Source organism: Phoca vitulina, unplaced genomic scaffold (genome assembly GCF_004348235.1).
Source record: "Phoca vitulina isolate PV1807 unplaced genomic scaffold, GSC_HSeal_1.0 scaffold6, whole genome shotgun sequence".
NCBI classification, from domain to species: Eukaryota; Metazoa; Chordata; class Mammalia; order Carnivora; family Phocidae; genus Phoca; species Phoca vitulina.
Window position 1 is genome coordinate 66,004,026 of NW_022589709.1, and position 16,173 is coordinate 66,020,198.

The 16,173-nt window shown below is 42.5% G+C and overlaps 1 pseudogene; it reads left to right on the forward strand.

Annotated features, from left to right (window-relative positions):
• Positions 1-997: 997 nt before the first annotated feature.
• Positions 998-16,173, forward strand: part of LOC116632027 — a 21,064-nt pseudogene continuing 5,888 nt past the window's right edge.

The following is a 16,173-nucleotide window of genomic DNA, read 5'->3' on the forward strand; positions in this document are numbered from 1 at the left end:
GGCCTCAAGGAGACAGGGCAATATGAACAATAACAGCACAATAACAATAGGAATGAACGCACAGGTAGTCCAAATAATAAATTACCAGATAAAAAGTATAAAACTACTATGATCAATGTGATCAAAGAGAAAAAAACAAAACCGAACAATTTTGGCAGGAAATTGGAGAAGAGAAAACGTAACATTGCAGATTTGAAAAGGACATCAGCTGAAATTCAAAACTTAAAAATACAGTAACTGAAACTTAAACTAATGTATTGGCTTACCAGCAGATTAGAGAAAGCTGAATAAGGAATTAATGAGCTGGAAGTTATGTCAGAAGAAACCATGAAACACAGATTAAAGGAATGGAACATAGAAAGGAGCGAAGAAAAGATATAAAGGCCACAGCGAGAAGATCAAACTTGTTTAGTTGGAGACCCAGAAGAAGAGGAGAGAGAATGGCCCAGAAACAGATATGACACAGGTGACTGTGCACACACTGTGACTGTGACTCTCATGGGCTCCTGGAAGTGATCTTATACTACACCACTTAGGGACAGACAGGGTGCCTTTGTGGGGGGCAGAGTGTTTATAGAGGGACCATCACATTTATCCATTTCAAATAAATGCTTTTCAACCAATACAATTGAAATGCTTTTCAACCAATACAGTCGAAATGCTTCAAATATTTAAATCATTCCCTCATGCATGCTTACTTCAAAGAACAAATTCAGTTTTGTTGGTGGCGAGTTACATTATCCAAAAAGAAACACTCTAGTTTGGGAGAAAGGTTCTGAGGTGTTGATGAGAATGGAGGTTGGCATCCGAGGGGGTACATCCGAGGCAGTCAGGCAGGCGTGCCTGAGGGGAAAGAGGCCAACAACACAGCCCATCTACTGTGCCCTGAGCGAGACACCCGGGACTCACTGCTGGACCCGGTCAGAGAGGGCCCTGCAGCAGAGTCTGAAAGAACTGCTTTCAGGAAGGGGACAGCAGGTGCTCTGGTGCACCCGGGATGGCGGACAGCTCAGAACTGTCAGCGTGCGAGCTCAAGCGCAGCAGGGAACATAACTTGGCATTTGCTCAGTCAGGTCTTCAGGGCATAGAGAGCAGCTGGTAACGCGGGAACAGCAAACAAAGAGCCCCGGACACAGCCGTCCAGAGGCAGCAGGGTGGTGGCCGATGTGAATAAGTGCCCTCCTGCATCTGCAGCGGTCATGCAACCCTGAGAACTGCATTAGCGCCGTTCGCTTTGCTCCTTTAGAACTCGAGAGCTGCTGAGGCTGCAGTACGGAGGTGAAGTACTTTGGAATCACCACCAAAAAAAAAAAAAAAAAAAGGAGATCCAAGTGAATTATCTCAGTGTCGTTTATTCACTGTGGTTTCCGACTCTGTAGGTGTACAGGGAGCCAAACATCGGTTGTTCATCTGACCGATTCTCCCCCGAGGATTGAATGGGACCTTTCAACACAGAAATACCACACAGCCTTTGTTTTGTGCTCAAGTCAAAACACTTGCTGTGAAAAAGCAACTCCTAAACAAAACAGAAGCCAATGGAGAAACAGGATTCACAATGTAAACAAATTTCTCACCCCAGTTTTTTGTTGTATCTTAGGGAAAATACAATGTAAACATGAGGCCAAGTTCTGATGAAATATAGTAAAATGGCCATTTTCGGAGTGTTAACGCTATAGATGTCAGCTTTTGGCTGATGACTCAATAAGAATGATTCAGTTGTTTAAAACATCTTACTAATATGTTCCTCTTGGAGAACATGTCACAACCTAAAATGTCACCAGAAATAAGATGATCTACACTAATTAAAAGGAATGGTGTCCTTGGTCTGAGAGAAAATTTAGGATTTCTAAAGGAAAAGGTGCATGTACTGAATGCATCCTTTTTGTTTCTTAGTTTTGACAAAAGAGTTTATTTTAGATCTAAACATACCCCTGATGTACTGTGAGCTTAAAATTTTCTGTATATTTTAACTAGAAAGAGAAACTAACCAGAAATAAGGAAGATAAACACATTGACCCAGTAGATTCTCATTTTCTAAGCAAAACTACAGGTAAACTGTAAAAAGGCAGAAAAAGCAAAAAGCATGCAATGTTTGCAGTTCCAACTCACCTAAATAAGTACTGGTGAGAGAAGGAAAGTCTTGCCATCTACTGAGATGAGCAGGGGCAGGTAGCTCAAAGTCCTGCCCTTATTTCTGGCTTGGCTACCATACAAGGGACACAAACAACCTTCGACAGAAAGAGCCGACTGTCAATTGGGACTGACGGCCTTTGGCTCACACTTTAATAATAGCAATGTTTCGTTCTAAGAGGTCGACGTGTACTAACGCATTTCATCTTCCCGATGATTCTATGAAGTAGGCACTGTCACTGCCCTATTCCATCTGCAGGTGAGGGGACTGAGGCACGGAGATTGCACCCTGCCACAGTCATGCGGTGGTGGGCCCAGGACTGGAGAGTGCCGGCTTTCAAAGTCCTCCAGAGCGGCGCTTCCCAAGGTACCCGACATACAGCTGTCCCGGGCGGAGAACTGCTGCAGAACCCATTCAGGTAGCAATAGAAAGTCTTCCGAAATGCGTAGAGAAATTTGACAGAGTAGTGTCATATCTGTTAAGACTGTGAGGGACTAGGAATTTTTTAAAAAGCTGCTCCTCCCCCCCGCCCAGAGGGTATGAGGAATACTGATCTGTAGCTCAGAAAGCACCCCAAGTTCAGTGCTGATGAGAAGGAGCCCGACTCTCCATCTGTCTTCATCTGGGAATCATCACTGTTAGTGGCACAGCAGGTGTCCTGGGAAGGAGCCACCTGCCTCCTGAGAGTGAGAGAAGACAGGGTCAGGGGAGCTGGGAGTGCATGGGTACAGAGCTGGCCATTTCCGGAGTTCCCTTCGGTGAGCCCAGAACTTTCCCCCTGCAGCGTGTAAAATTAGCAAGAAACTGTGCTGCCTTCAGCACCTTGCAGAGACCTCATTAGAAATGTAGCATTACAAGTGATCCTGAATAAAGTCATCTAATGCCTCCGCTTTCCCTTGGGGAAAGAACTATAAGGGGACAGGGTACCGTGTTCCCTAGGAACAATAACACTGTGGCGCCTCCACACCCATTTCTTTGGTCCGTCTGATCCCAAAACTCCTCTCCCAGTAAACTGTGTATTCCTTCCCCCTTGTAAAACAGGACACAAATGCACCAACCCCTCTCCCCACTCTAGAAATAAAGAAGAAGCATGGGAAAGGACCCTCAATATCTGAAGCAAGACAGGCTTAACTTGAAGCCCAAGATGGGGATGGGAAAGGCCCCTGCCCCTCAAGGGAGGGATGAAGAGGACAGTGCAGGACACGCTGGTCAGGTCTTCTCAGGCTTGCTCAGCTCCGATTTCTTGGAAAGCCTATCCCAAACAAACTAAAATGGAGCTTTTATATCTCCGAAGCCACAGTTGACCACAAAACCTAACATTTACAAAGAAACTAAACGATACAATGGAGGAGGCTTCAGCTGAGGTACTCTGGACCACAGGGCACATCTTTCTGGTGGAGGAGATGGATGCTGTGTGAAGGGAGTTTCGGGGAGGAGTTGCCTGAGGCCGAGTACATGAAGAAGTGGGTTGTTGTGGTTCACGGAAAGCAAAAGAGAGAAAACCCAGGGAGGTCGCTCACCATGTACAAACTAAAATCTCACTGAGTCTACTGCTGTCTTTAAGAGATGTGGATTGAGAGGAAAATTCCCACCACTCCTGCTTGAGAGAAGAGGCGATGGCAATATTATTATTAAGGCTTAGGGCTTTTATAGTTTACAAAGTATGTTTGCACATGTGATCTCATTTAATCCTAGTCCTCATCCCAGGTAATAAATAGCAGTTTTTATAATCCCCTTTGGAAAGTAATAATTAATAAAGATGAAGCAATTCAAGATATTTTGCCCAGATCACACCACCATGCATCAGCTACTTAATACCGTGCCACTCATTTCTTGGTTCATATGTCCTAGGAGGTTTCATTTTATCAGCTACTATCAGGTCACTGAGATTTAGACAACAAATAATGATATTAATGTTACCTAACCAAGTGCCCATTACTATACTTACTGGAACAGTACGTGTGTGTGTGTGGCATATAATCTTCCTGGCAATTTTTTAGTGGATCTGAATTCCAAATAGACTCATGAAGACCTTTACATCAGCATATTTGTGCTGAAGTTTTGGTGAATAAATGAATGAGTGAATGAATGACAGTCAGTTAGAAGGAATACTTGCAACATTCTAGCCAATGTTCCTCCCCTGGGGAGCTAACCAGAACCACTTGGAGTAGGTTGAATTCCCACTCTCCCTGTCCCCACCAGCCACACACATGCCAGGGGCCCACCTCTGGAGACTGTGATTCTGTGGGAGAGGATGTGGCCTGAGGATCTACATGCTTCAAACCAGACCCAGAAGTGCACGCTCCTGATGAAGAAACACCTTCCAGGCTAACTCCTTCCTTTACAAATGAGGAAATCGAGGTTATGTGACCTGTTCAAGGTCACACAGCTCATGGAAGAGAACATCATAACCCAACACTCCTGGCTCTGGTGGAGCCTCCACTAGGAGTACTTATCAGAAAACATCATATGGTACCAAGGCCCCTATGAGTGCTAACAGAAAACCTCCACCCTTTCACCAAAAATAACCAAATTAAGGCCACTTAAACAATCAAAATGCAGCACATCTTTTTTTCTCCTGCTTGGATGGACTATGGAGAGTTCTAGTTAAGAAGATAACCTGGGTAACAACTCCCAGAGTTAGCAGAGGAAACAGACTTAGGTGATACAGAATAAAATACCTAGCCATATACCATTTAGCTTTTGGCTCTACAGAATGTCCCTCAGCATAGTGCAAACTGTCAGGGTCATCCCTGAGCATGGACACACCTGACCTGATCTCCCCGAGTCCTGTGTGAGGGCCTCAGTTGACTCTGTACTGAGAGGCCTCCACTTCCTCATTCCTCACGATGCAGGCAATGAACGACTCCAGCGGCTTCTCTCTGGGAGAGGTAGTGTGTCCTTGGAGGATCAGTGTGAGGAGCCTCTGGGAAAGGAACTAGGAGGGTTCCCTGGGAGGGCCCCAGTGTGTGGAAACACCACAGGTGTCAACTACCATGTGGGACTGTGCTTCTTGAAAGCATATGGGGCGTGCGGGATAATGTGGAGGGAAACATTGAAAAGATTGAAACTGTCATTCAGGGAAGAGTGGTTCTGACATCAGGGCCACCTTTTTTAGAAGGTATTTAACAAACACATCACATTTCTAAGAAAACAATCTTTTTTGCAGACCCTCCTCCTAACAGTGGTCTGCTGCCCCCTCGTGTTCATTTTCTTTTATTAAAAATGTTGAACAAATCCTTATAATAATCCTTATTAACTTTTCATTTTCCTTTCCTTCCCAGTCTTTCCAAAGAAAACTATCCCTTGAATGTCACTGAAATAGCCAAATTAAATCACAATTAAGTTACATTAAAGAAAAGGGTCTTCTTACCACATACACGACAGTTTCTTAGAACAGAAACCTGATTTCTGCTTCTCCTCCAGTTGTCACTCACCAACCAGTGCCATCAACAGGTTAGGAAGGACTCCAAAGGACCACATGCCAAAGCCAGAACCACAAAAGTCACAACCATGTCACCTCCACATGGTTTCTTTAAGGAGAGGTTAATTCTCTGCCTGAGAAAAGCCATGAGCTACCCCAGCGCTTCCCAAATCAGGCCGGGCATCTGCGGAGCAGTGTTTAGACTCCTGGGCCTCAGCCCCCGGACTTCTGAGTAAGTAGAGATGGGACGTTGGGTTTTTTAAAACTCCCCAAATAATTCCACTATGTTTTCAGATTTGAGAATCACTGAACTACTACATGAGCGAGGACCGACGTGTATAAAAAAGACCTAAAGGACAGAATTAAAAAAAAAAAAAGTCAAGTTTTTTGCTAGCAGAGAAGGTGTGTGCAAGGACACACACGGGAGTTTAGGATTTTGTCTGGGGCCAAGAAGGGGCCCCACCAGGGTGATACTGGGATCTGGGAATAGGCACCCGAGGTGAAAGGAGCCCCATTACTCGTCCATCCCGTTCCTTCTGTGCTCCTTTGCTCCACAGCCAGGCAGGCAGCGCGTCCTGCTCCTTCTTCCTTGTCAAGCTCTCCAAAATACAGCCCTTCCCTGTCTACAGTTCCCACTTTAATTCTGGTAATGAGGAAGGGGCAAGGGCAAAAGAGAAGGGGGCCTTTTCTAAAACATTCCCCTTATAAAACCATTTACTTAAAGATATCCTGCTGGTTTTGTGTTTCATGTTTCCTGGGATGCTTTCCACAGACTCACACTGGGCCCCTCTTCCAGGAATCCTCCAAAAAGTAAAGGGACAGAAACACTTGGTTTACTGTGGCCAACTTAGCACTCGTGTTATCTCCTCAATCTTTTCGGGACTTCACTAAAGTAATAGGAAATGCATATGAGACCTATAAGACCACAGTGACAAATTTACAGGGGTAGATACAACAGCAGATGACCTGCTGGAAGGAAGAAAGTAAAGAAATATAGGAAAAGTTCCAAGAATTGAAAAGGCCTCCTCAATGCCTAGAAGAATAAATGAAGGAAGACCTACACAAAGTAGTATCTTCACAAAATTCCATGGACCTAGAAATAAACAAAGATAAAAGCAGATCACATACAAAGAATCAGGAATCGGAATGACTTCAGACTTCTCAACCAGAGACACTGAAAAGCAATGGAGAAATTCTGCAAGGAAAAGATTACTAACCTGGAAATACATATTGGGCCAAAGTATAGATCAAGAAGAAGACATGTTCAGACTTGCAAGGAATTCAAAATATTAAATGTGCACCCTCTCTTGGGAAGAAGGTTTTGGAAGATGTGTTCCAGAAAATGAGGGAATAAACCCAGAAAAGGAAAATGTGTTAAACGATAAACTGAGGCACATGAAAATTTTTAAGAGTTAGAGCCAAAATTAATCTGATCAGTCAGCGTCAAACCAGAGGTGGTTAGGAGTGCTCCCCCAACAGGAGCAAGAGAAAGACTTAGAGAAGGTGTGGAAGCAAAGAAAGGAAATTATATAACTGGCTATAGCTTAAAGGCTAGTTGGCTATCCATGAGTGGTTGTCTCTAGTGTTTCAATTTTGTAACCTTGAGGCATTTCCAGGCTTAGATTTCGGTTTGCTTGCATAGGCCACCACAGCATTAGAACCTCTTCAGTCTAGTGGCCTTCCTGTTTAATTAATTTAACACATGGGACCCAGTCAAAAGGAGCTCCAACAGAGTTAAGGGGTAAAGGCAAGATGGAGGACGGGAGCTCTGCACAGGCTCAGAGCACAAGCAGTTCAGCTTAGAAGAGCAAGAAGACAGAGAATGGGGAAAAGATATGTTTGGTAATTTGGAAAATATCATTGGCAGTTGACAAATCTGATGATGTGCATGCAAAATCAGTGCCAAAAGCATAAAAAACTAAACCAATGAAAAAGTAAGACAATAAAGCCAGGTTAATTGGCCAAATATTACATAAGAAAGGAAAAAATTACTCCAATATTAAGCTCAGCAATGAAGGATATGGTCTACAAAACGCCCATTGTTATGTTCATATCAGGAGGTTGAAGATGGGAATGGGGAGTACAAGCGACAAACCATCTACCATAATATAAAGCCAGTAGCTAATGCCTCAGATTGATAAATTCAGAAATATGACTTAATTAATTGCCTCTGAGAGACAGAGGTGAGAGGGAGACTGTTCTCTGAATTCCTATTAGAAGCTTTTGAATTTTGAGCCATATGGATATATTGCTTTTCTGGAATTATTCTATTTGTTAAAGATGCATCAAATGGATTTCCTCTGGAAGGATAGTCAATGAACTGCTCACAGTGGTTGCCACTAATGAAGGGAAATGGGGGTCTGGGGAAGCAAGAGGGAAATAAAAATATTTTTCACTAAGCATCCTTCTGTACTTTTTTACTTTGAGGTTGTATTATTAAAAAGATACATGATTCTTTTCCAAGGCAAAAGAAACAGGAATTGAAAATGGTTGTCCCTGGGCAGTAGAATTGGCAACAATGAAGGGGTGGAGAGAGTAGGGATATTTTGTATCATTTTCTTTTTTTTTTTTTTAAGATTTTATTTATTTATTTGAGAGAGAGAATGAGATAGAGAGAGCATGAGAGGGGGGAGGGTCAGAGGGAGAAGCAGACTCCCTGCTGAGCAGGGAGCCCGATGTGGGACTCGATTCCAGGACTCCAGGATCATGACCTGAGCCGAAGGCAGTCGCTTAACCAACTGAGCCACCCAGGCGCCCTCATTTTCTATTTTTATATACAAAAAGATTTGTTGTTAATGTTTTAGTATTATATTTTTAACAATATGCATATGTTATTCTATGTATAAATTTTTAATAATGTTAATGAAAGCTGTGGTGTTGCTTCTTGGACACCAAAGTTTAAAAACACTATATAGGCTGCTCCATTAGGCAGGCAAAGGTGATCCTGACCGACATTCTAGTCAGGGAGTTTCCCAATCATGGAAAGTTCTTTGGCCCCCTCTGCTGGTAAGTGATACCCTTGTCAACGAGTATGAAAGTACTTACATGTCTTTGCTGAGAACCTCCTGTAAGCTAACGAATTCATTAGCTGAGTAGTTTCGTTTCTATTAAAAATCCCATTAAATTATCCGAGCATGTTCTACATTCACTGGCGATGTCACAGAAGGAAATATTCCCATTTCACACTTTTCTGTGAATTCCAAAGAACTTTTTCCCCTCAGCCATTATTTTCACATATTCAAATAAAATCTTGGGGTGCCTGGCTGCTCAGTTAGTAGAGCATATGACTCTTGATCTCAGGATCATGAGTTTGAGTCCCATGTTAGGGGTAGAATTTACTTTAAAAAATTTAAAATAAAATCTTTTCTGGTGCTCAAAGATGCTTTTTTCTCATGCTAGATCTGCAAGAGAAGACCAAATCATAAATTTAAAGATTTTTTTCATCCTTGCAGCTAAGTTCCAGATGCCATATGGACAGAAACAAGTTCTCTAAAGACTCATTAGTCTTTGCTGTCTGAGGGGACTTTCTCCACCTCCTGCCTCAGATGGGAGGAATCCCTGGAGAGAGCCCAGACATGTAAAAGTCCACCTAACCTCATCCACATATCGAGAGAGAGTTAGCAAATACTTTTATGGATTTTCTTTATTTTTGATTACCTAAGTAATACATGCTGGCTTTAAAAATTAGGCCTTTTTTTTTAATTGTCACAGCATCTTTTAAAGGAAATTCCACAAAACTATTTTGAAACTGTTTTTTTTTTTAATTGCATACCCTGTGACCCAGCAGTTTCACTACTTAGTGACTCTCCCAGAGAAACAGGAACATGTATCCAAGGCCACAAGAGCGGGGACTGTGGCTGTCTGTAATATCTAAAAAAGGAGAACAATCTAACTACCATCAGCAGGGGAATAGCTAAGTAGATGGTTGATTATCTGCACTATGATTGATTCCTTAAGCTACTCAGCATTTTAAAAGAATAAGGTGGTTTACATGTGCTAACACGTGGGTATATATATCCAAAAATACAGTAAAAGGAAAAAAGTATATTGCAGAAAGATCCAAAGGGCATGGTGTCACGTGTTTTTTCAAATACTATAAATTCTCTCCATGTACATATATAACCATGTAAATACACAGAAAATACCAGGAAGGCCACATACTAAACAGATAACAAGGGAGAGGGAAGGGGAGAGAGCCAAGAGTGGTATTTAAAGGCGCCAGCTTACAAACATAAGGATTCGTTAATTACTTGAGTAATTAAAAATTGATAATTTTTAATTTAAAAAAATTGATAATCTTCTCTCCATCTCCATCCAATCCCACCTCCCCAGAAGTAATCAACCTTAAGAATCCTTCCATAACGTTCCCTGTGTTCACACAGAAATATACAAATACGCAGGCACATGCACCTTCTTCTTTTTTTAATTTTCCAAAATAGGATCAGGCTACACATAATATTCTATAATTTCCTTTTTTCACTTAATAATATTTCAAAGATAAGGGGTGCCTGGGTGGCTCAGTCGGTTAAGCGTCTGCCTTCAGCTCAGGTCATGATCACAGGGTCCTGGGATGGAGCCCCGCATCGGGCTCCTTGCTTCTCCCTCTGCCTGCCCCTCCCCCTGCTTGTGATCTCTCTCTCTCTCTCTCTCTCTCTCTCTCTCTGACAAATAAATAAAATCTTTAAAAAAAAAAAGTGCAATTCAAATGCCCCCAGTTGCAGTCTTAATTCCCTTTTGCTATGTGAGGTAACAGTCACAGGTTCATGGGATTAGGACGTGGACATCTTTGGAAGCTATTCTGCTGCTACCACAGAGGGTGTAAGCCTGGACCAGTCTGCACCAGGCTTCTCCACATCCGCACCCACACCCACTTCCAAAGGAGGAAGCTATCAACAAACAGGAAAATAAGGGTAAACCTCAGGAGATAAGGCAGGGTGTGTATGGGAGAGAAAGAGAAGGAGGGGGTAGGGGGAGAGAGAGATGTCATTGTCCTGATGACAATGAGTTGCTGACTACTCCGGTTCTTCCTTACTATTGATCACATTCCTTTTCTGCTTGACAAGCTTGAGTTCAGTTTCTGTCACTTGCCACTAGCAGAATCCTGATTAATAAAACAGCCATTTATTGAGAGTCTACTATATGGCAAGGCACTGTGTGAAACACTTGCATTTTTCTATTCCTCATAACCATGCTGCAAAATATTAGTTTTTGCATTTTAAAAATGAAGAGCCTGGGTGGCTCATTCGGTTAAGCTTCAGACTCTTGGTTTTGGCTCAGGTCGTGCTCTCAGGATCCTGGGATCAAGCCCCACTCGGGCTCTGCACTCATCGGGGAGTCTGCTTGAGGATTCTTTCTCCCTCTCCCTCTGCCCCTTACCCTGCTCATGTTCTCTCTCTCTCTCTCAAATAAATAAATAAACAAATCTTTAAAAATAAATAAATAAAGATAAAAATGAAGAACCTAAAGCTTTATGGATTGAAGTACCTTGCCCCAGGTAAGCCCCTAAAGCTCCAACCTAAGTCTGTCTGACAGATTTAAGCAGGGTTTATAGACAGAATTTGGAGTTTTCCTTCTGTGGGTCATTTCCTTCTGAAAGTCACCGCTAACTTTCTGTCCTGTGGTCCTTCACCCAGAAAGACAGGTTGTCCACTGGTGTTTTAACTGTTCCTAACTAGGTCCTGACTCAGGCTAGAAGTCATCAAAACAGGAAACTGAGTCAGTCTCATTCATTTCTCCCAAGGTCAACCCCCCTCCAGATTTTGCTGGCCAGTCTCTCTCCAGTGACCCCTTTCTGAACTCCAAATCTGTATGACTAACTGCTTTCTAGACATTGCCGTTTGAATGCCTCAAATTCAACATCCAAAGTGGACACCCTTTTTCTCTCAAAATACACTCTTCCTTCTCAATTTATTTTCTTTTTAAAGATTTTATTTTTTTAAGTAATCTCTATACCCACTGTGGGGCTCAAACCCACAACCCCAAGATCAAGAGTCGCATTCTCTTCCAACTGAGCTAGCCAGGTGCCTCTCTCAATTTCTTTTCTTACGGGATGACACAACCATCAAAGCTAAGCACAGAGCAGATAGCCTTGACCTCTTGACTCCTTTACCAACAAAATCCCAGTGACTCTCTCTCCTTAACACCTCAATTTCATTCCCACTACAATCACCTTAGTTCACTTATTTTCCATTCTTTGCCAGTATTATTGCAACACTCTTAACTGTCTCCCTATTTCTCACTGTACACCCCTCCTAGCTTTTCTTTACACTGTGGCCAAAGTGATCATTCTGAAAATATATGTATCTGCTCATATGACTTCTCTTCAGTAATTCCTCATTGCTTCCAGGACAACATCCCAGATATTTAGTCTGATCATCAAGATGTCTGTCTGCTACAGAGGCCTTTACCTATTCCTCCACACACACACTTCTAATACTGCTCACACACTAACCCCTCTGTTGAAACGCCCTTTCCTCCATCATCCAGCTAACATTTAATTATTAGTCAAAATGAGGAGAATTTTACATATTTGCAGAGAATTTTCGGACATGCCTTTATGCAAGTCACAGCATTCATAAAGCTATCTTGGTTTTAACATCACTCTTTCCTCACTAGGTGAAGAACTTTATGAAGGATGGGACTCCGTTTTCAATATCTGTGTTCCCAGAGCCCAGGACAGGGGCTGATATGTATTAAATTCTCCACAAGTACTTGTTGACATAATGAAACAACATATTTAAATTAAAGAAGGGTAGTCATATTGTAAATGTACTTTGGGTATGCCTCTCCCCTAGAGTTTTCCCTGGGCAAACAACTGTAATTCTTCCAACCTTTCCTTTTAATCACTTTGGTAAACATCCCCAAAAAGAAAACAAACAAACAAACAAACAAACAACAACAAAAAAAGCACTCCAGGTTCTTCACAATGAATTGAACTTGGACTGGGCATCCCTAAAGTAAGTATCTCACTTCTGGTTCTGTTCACTCCTGGTTCTTTCCACTGCACTGACCATCAGGGTAATTGTATGATCTAAAAGTATTTTTAACAACTTTCATAGTAAAAGGAACTCAATACACCTCATGTCATGTCATTAGATTTGCCAAATTCCTTAATAATAACTGGGAAAAAGCACCCATGTTTTCTATTTATCTAAGAGTTGCCTATGAATAGGCAACTTTGGATAGAAACACGTGAACCTACAAATTCACAAAGTAAAAAGCTCATCTATTTTGGAAGAGACAGTAACAAGAAAAAATATAAAGAAAGATACAAAAATACTCTGGACATTCCTAATATGAAATAAATGTCTCTCTCAAAAGAAATGCATACCCATAAGGAGGTTAAATAGTGAAGAACTGAATCAAAGGCAAAGGTAGCATGAGAATACTACCAAAAAAAAAAAAGCAATTAAATATACACTCACCTCGGAGGGGGCGGAGCAAGATGGCGGAGGAGTAGGAGACCTGGATTTCATCTGGTCCCAGGAATTCAGCTGGGTAGGGATCAAACCATTCTGAACACCTACGAACTCAACAGGAGATCGAAGAAAAGAACAGCAACAACTCTCTGAACAGAAAAGCGACCACTTTCTGGAAGGTAGGACGTGCGGAGAAGTGAATCCGAGGCGATATTCAGGAGGATAGAAGGCGGGGGAGGGGCCTCCATCGGCCGCTTCTGGCAAGTGATAGAGTCGCTGAGCACAAAATCGGACGTTTAGAAGTTGGCTCCGCTGAGGGACGTCACTCCAGTGGCTAAGCAGGGGGTGGAACCCTCGCAGGACAGTGTGGTCTCAGGACCCTCGGGGTCACAGAAAGACCGGGGGTGCCTGAGTGCGGCAGAGCTCCCAGGGATCGGAGCAGGAAAGCCGGCTGCAGAAACGGAGCCGAGGAGTGGGCTCTCAGCTCGGGGTTGTCATAAACCATGATCCGCGGCACAGTCAGGCCACTGCTCCTCCAGCAGGGACCCAACAAGCGGCAGATCCGGGGAGACTCCCCTTCCTCCCCCGGGAGGAGCGGCGCGGGAGCGCACGGTGGGAATCTGCTGGGTTTGGAGACTCCACACGGGGTCGGGTGCCAGAGATAGAAACGCTTGGTCACAGGCCAGGTGAGCACAGAGTGCGGCCGGAGACCGGGGAGACCGGAGTGACTGACTGCTTTTCTCTGGGGGCGCACCGAGGAGCGGGGCCCCGAGTTCTCGGCTCCTCCGGGGTGCAGATTGGGAGGCCACCATTTTCACTCTCGACCGCCAAAGCTGTACGGAAAGCTTGCAGGGAACAAAAGCTCCCGAGAGCAAACCCGAGCAGATTACTTAGCCAGGCCCGGCAAGGGCGGGGCAATTCTGCCTCCGGCAAAGACATTTGGGAACCACTGCGACAGGCCCCTCCCCCAGAAGATCAGCGAGAACAGCCAGCCAAGACCAAGTTTATGGATCAAAGAGAACGGCAGCACTCCAGCGCTAGGGGAATACTGCACATAGAATTCATGGCTTTTTTTCCCATGATTCTTTATAGTCTTTCAAAGTTAATTTTTTTTAACTTTTTTTTTTTTAATTTTTCTTTTTCCCTTTTTCAACCAACATCTTATCAATCCTTTTTTAAAACACATTTTTATTTTTCGTTTTTAGAGTCATATTCTATCCTTTCATAGTAGTTACCCTTGTTTTTGGCATATATATATAAGTTGTTCTCTCTTTAAAATTTTGAGATATGGTTTCTTCTAACAGACCAAAATATACCCTAAATCTCTAGTGTATGGCTTTGTTCTAGTCTTCTGCCTGATCACATTCTCTCCCTTTTTTTCTTTTTTTTTAAATCCTCTTCTTTCTTTTTCCAACCAACTTCTTATCAATTCCTTTTATAAAATTTTTTATAATTTTCATCTTTACCATCATATTCCATCCCTTCATCGTATTCACCCTTATTTTTGTACATATATAAGTTTTTCTTTCTTTAAAATTTTGGGAGGCACTTTCTTCTAACAAGCCAAAATACACCCAAAATCTAGTGTGTGGCACCAATCAATGCACCAGCCTGATCATATTTGATCATATTATGTTTTTTTTTGTTTTGTTCTGTTTTTGTTTGTTTTTTACTTTTTCTTTTTCTTTTTTTTTTCTTTTTCTTTTTCTTTTTTCTTTCTTTCCCTTTCTTTTCCCCCAGTTTCAGGTCTTTTCTGATTTGTTTAGAGTATATTTTCTGGGGACGTTGTTACCCTGTTAGCATTTTATTCTCTCATTCATCTATTCTCCTCTGGACAAAATGACAAGGTGGAAAAAATCACCTCAACAAAAAGAACAAGAGGCAGTACCGACTGCCAGGGACCTAATCAATACAGACATTAGTACGATGTTGGAACTAGAGTTCAGAATGATGATTTTAAAGATACTAGCTGGGCTTGAAAAAAGCATGGACGTCATTAGAGAAACCCTTTCTGGAGAAATAAAAGAACTAAAATCTAGGGCACCTGGGTGGCTCAGTTGGTTAAGCGACTGCCTCCGGCTCAGGTCATGATCCTGGAGTCCCGGGACCGAGTCCCACATCAGGCTCCCTGCTCAGCGGGGGTCTGCTTCTCCCTCTGACCCTCTTCCCTCTCGTGCTCTCTGTCTCTCATTCTCTCTCTCTCTCAAATAAATAAATAAAATCTTTTTAAAAAAAAAGAACTAAAATCTAACCAAGTCGAAATCAAAAAGGCTATTAATGAGGTGCAATCAAAAATGGGGGCGCTAACTGCTAGGATAAATGAGGCAGAAGAGAGAATCAGTGATATAGAAGACCAAATGATGGAAAATAAAGAAGCTGAGAAAAAGAGAGATTAACAACTACTGGATCACAAGGGCAGAATTTGAGAGATAAGTGATACCATAAGACAAAACAACATTACAATAATTGGGATCCCAGAAGAAGAAGAAAGAGAGAGAGGGGCAGAAGGTATATTAGAGCAAATTATAGCAGAGAACTTCCCTAATTTGGGGAAGGAAACAGGCATCAAAATCCAGGAGGCACAGAGAACTCCCTCCTCAAAATCAATAAAAATAGGTCAACACCCCGACATCTAATAGTAAAACTTACAAGTCTCAGGGACAAAGAGAAAATCCTGAAAGCAGCTCGGGACAAGAGATCTGTAACCTACAATGCTAGAAACATTAGATTGGCAACAGGCCTCTCCGCAAAGACCTGGCAGGCCAGAAAGGACTGGCATTATATATTCAGAGCACTAAATGAGAAAAATATGCAGCCAAGAATACTATATCCAGCTAGGCTGTCATTGAAAATAGAGAAAGAGATAAAAAGCTTCCAGGACAAACAAAAACTAAAGGAATTTGCAAACATGAAACCAGCCCTACAAGAAATATTGAAAGGGGTCCTCTAAGCAATGAGAGAGCCTAAAAGCAACATAGACCAGAAAGGAACACAGACAATATACAGTAACAGTCACCTTACACGCAATACAATGGCACTAAATTCATATCTTTCAGTAGTTATCCTGAATGTAAATGGGCTAAATGCCCCAATCAAAAGACACGGGCTATCAGATTGGATAAAAAAACAAGACCCATCGATATGCTGTCTGCAAGAGACTCATTTTAGACCCAAAGAAACCCCCAGATTGAAAGTGAGGG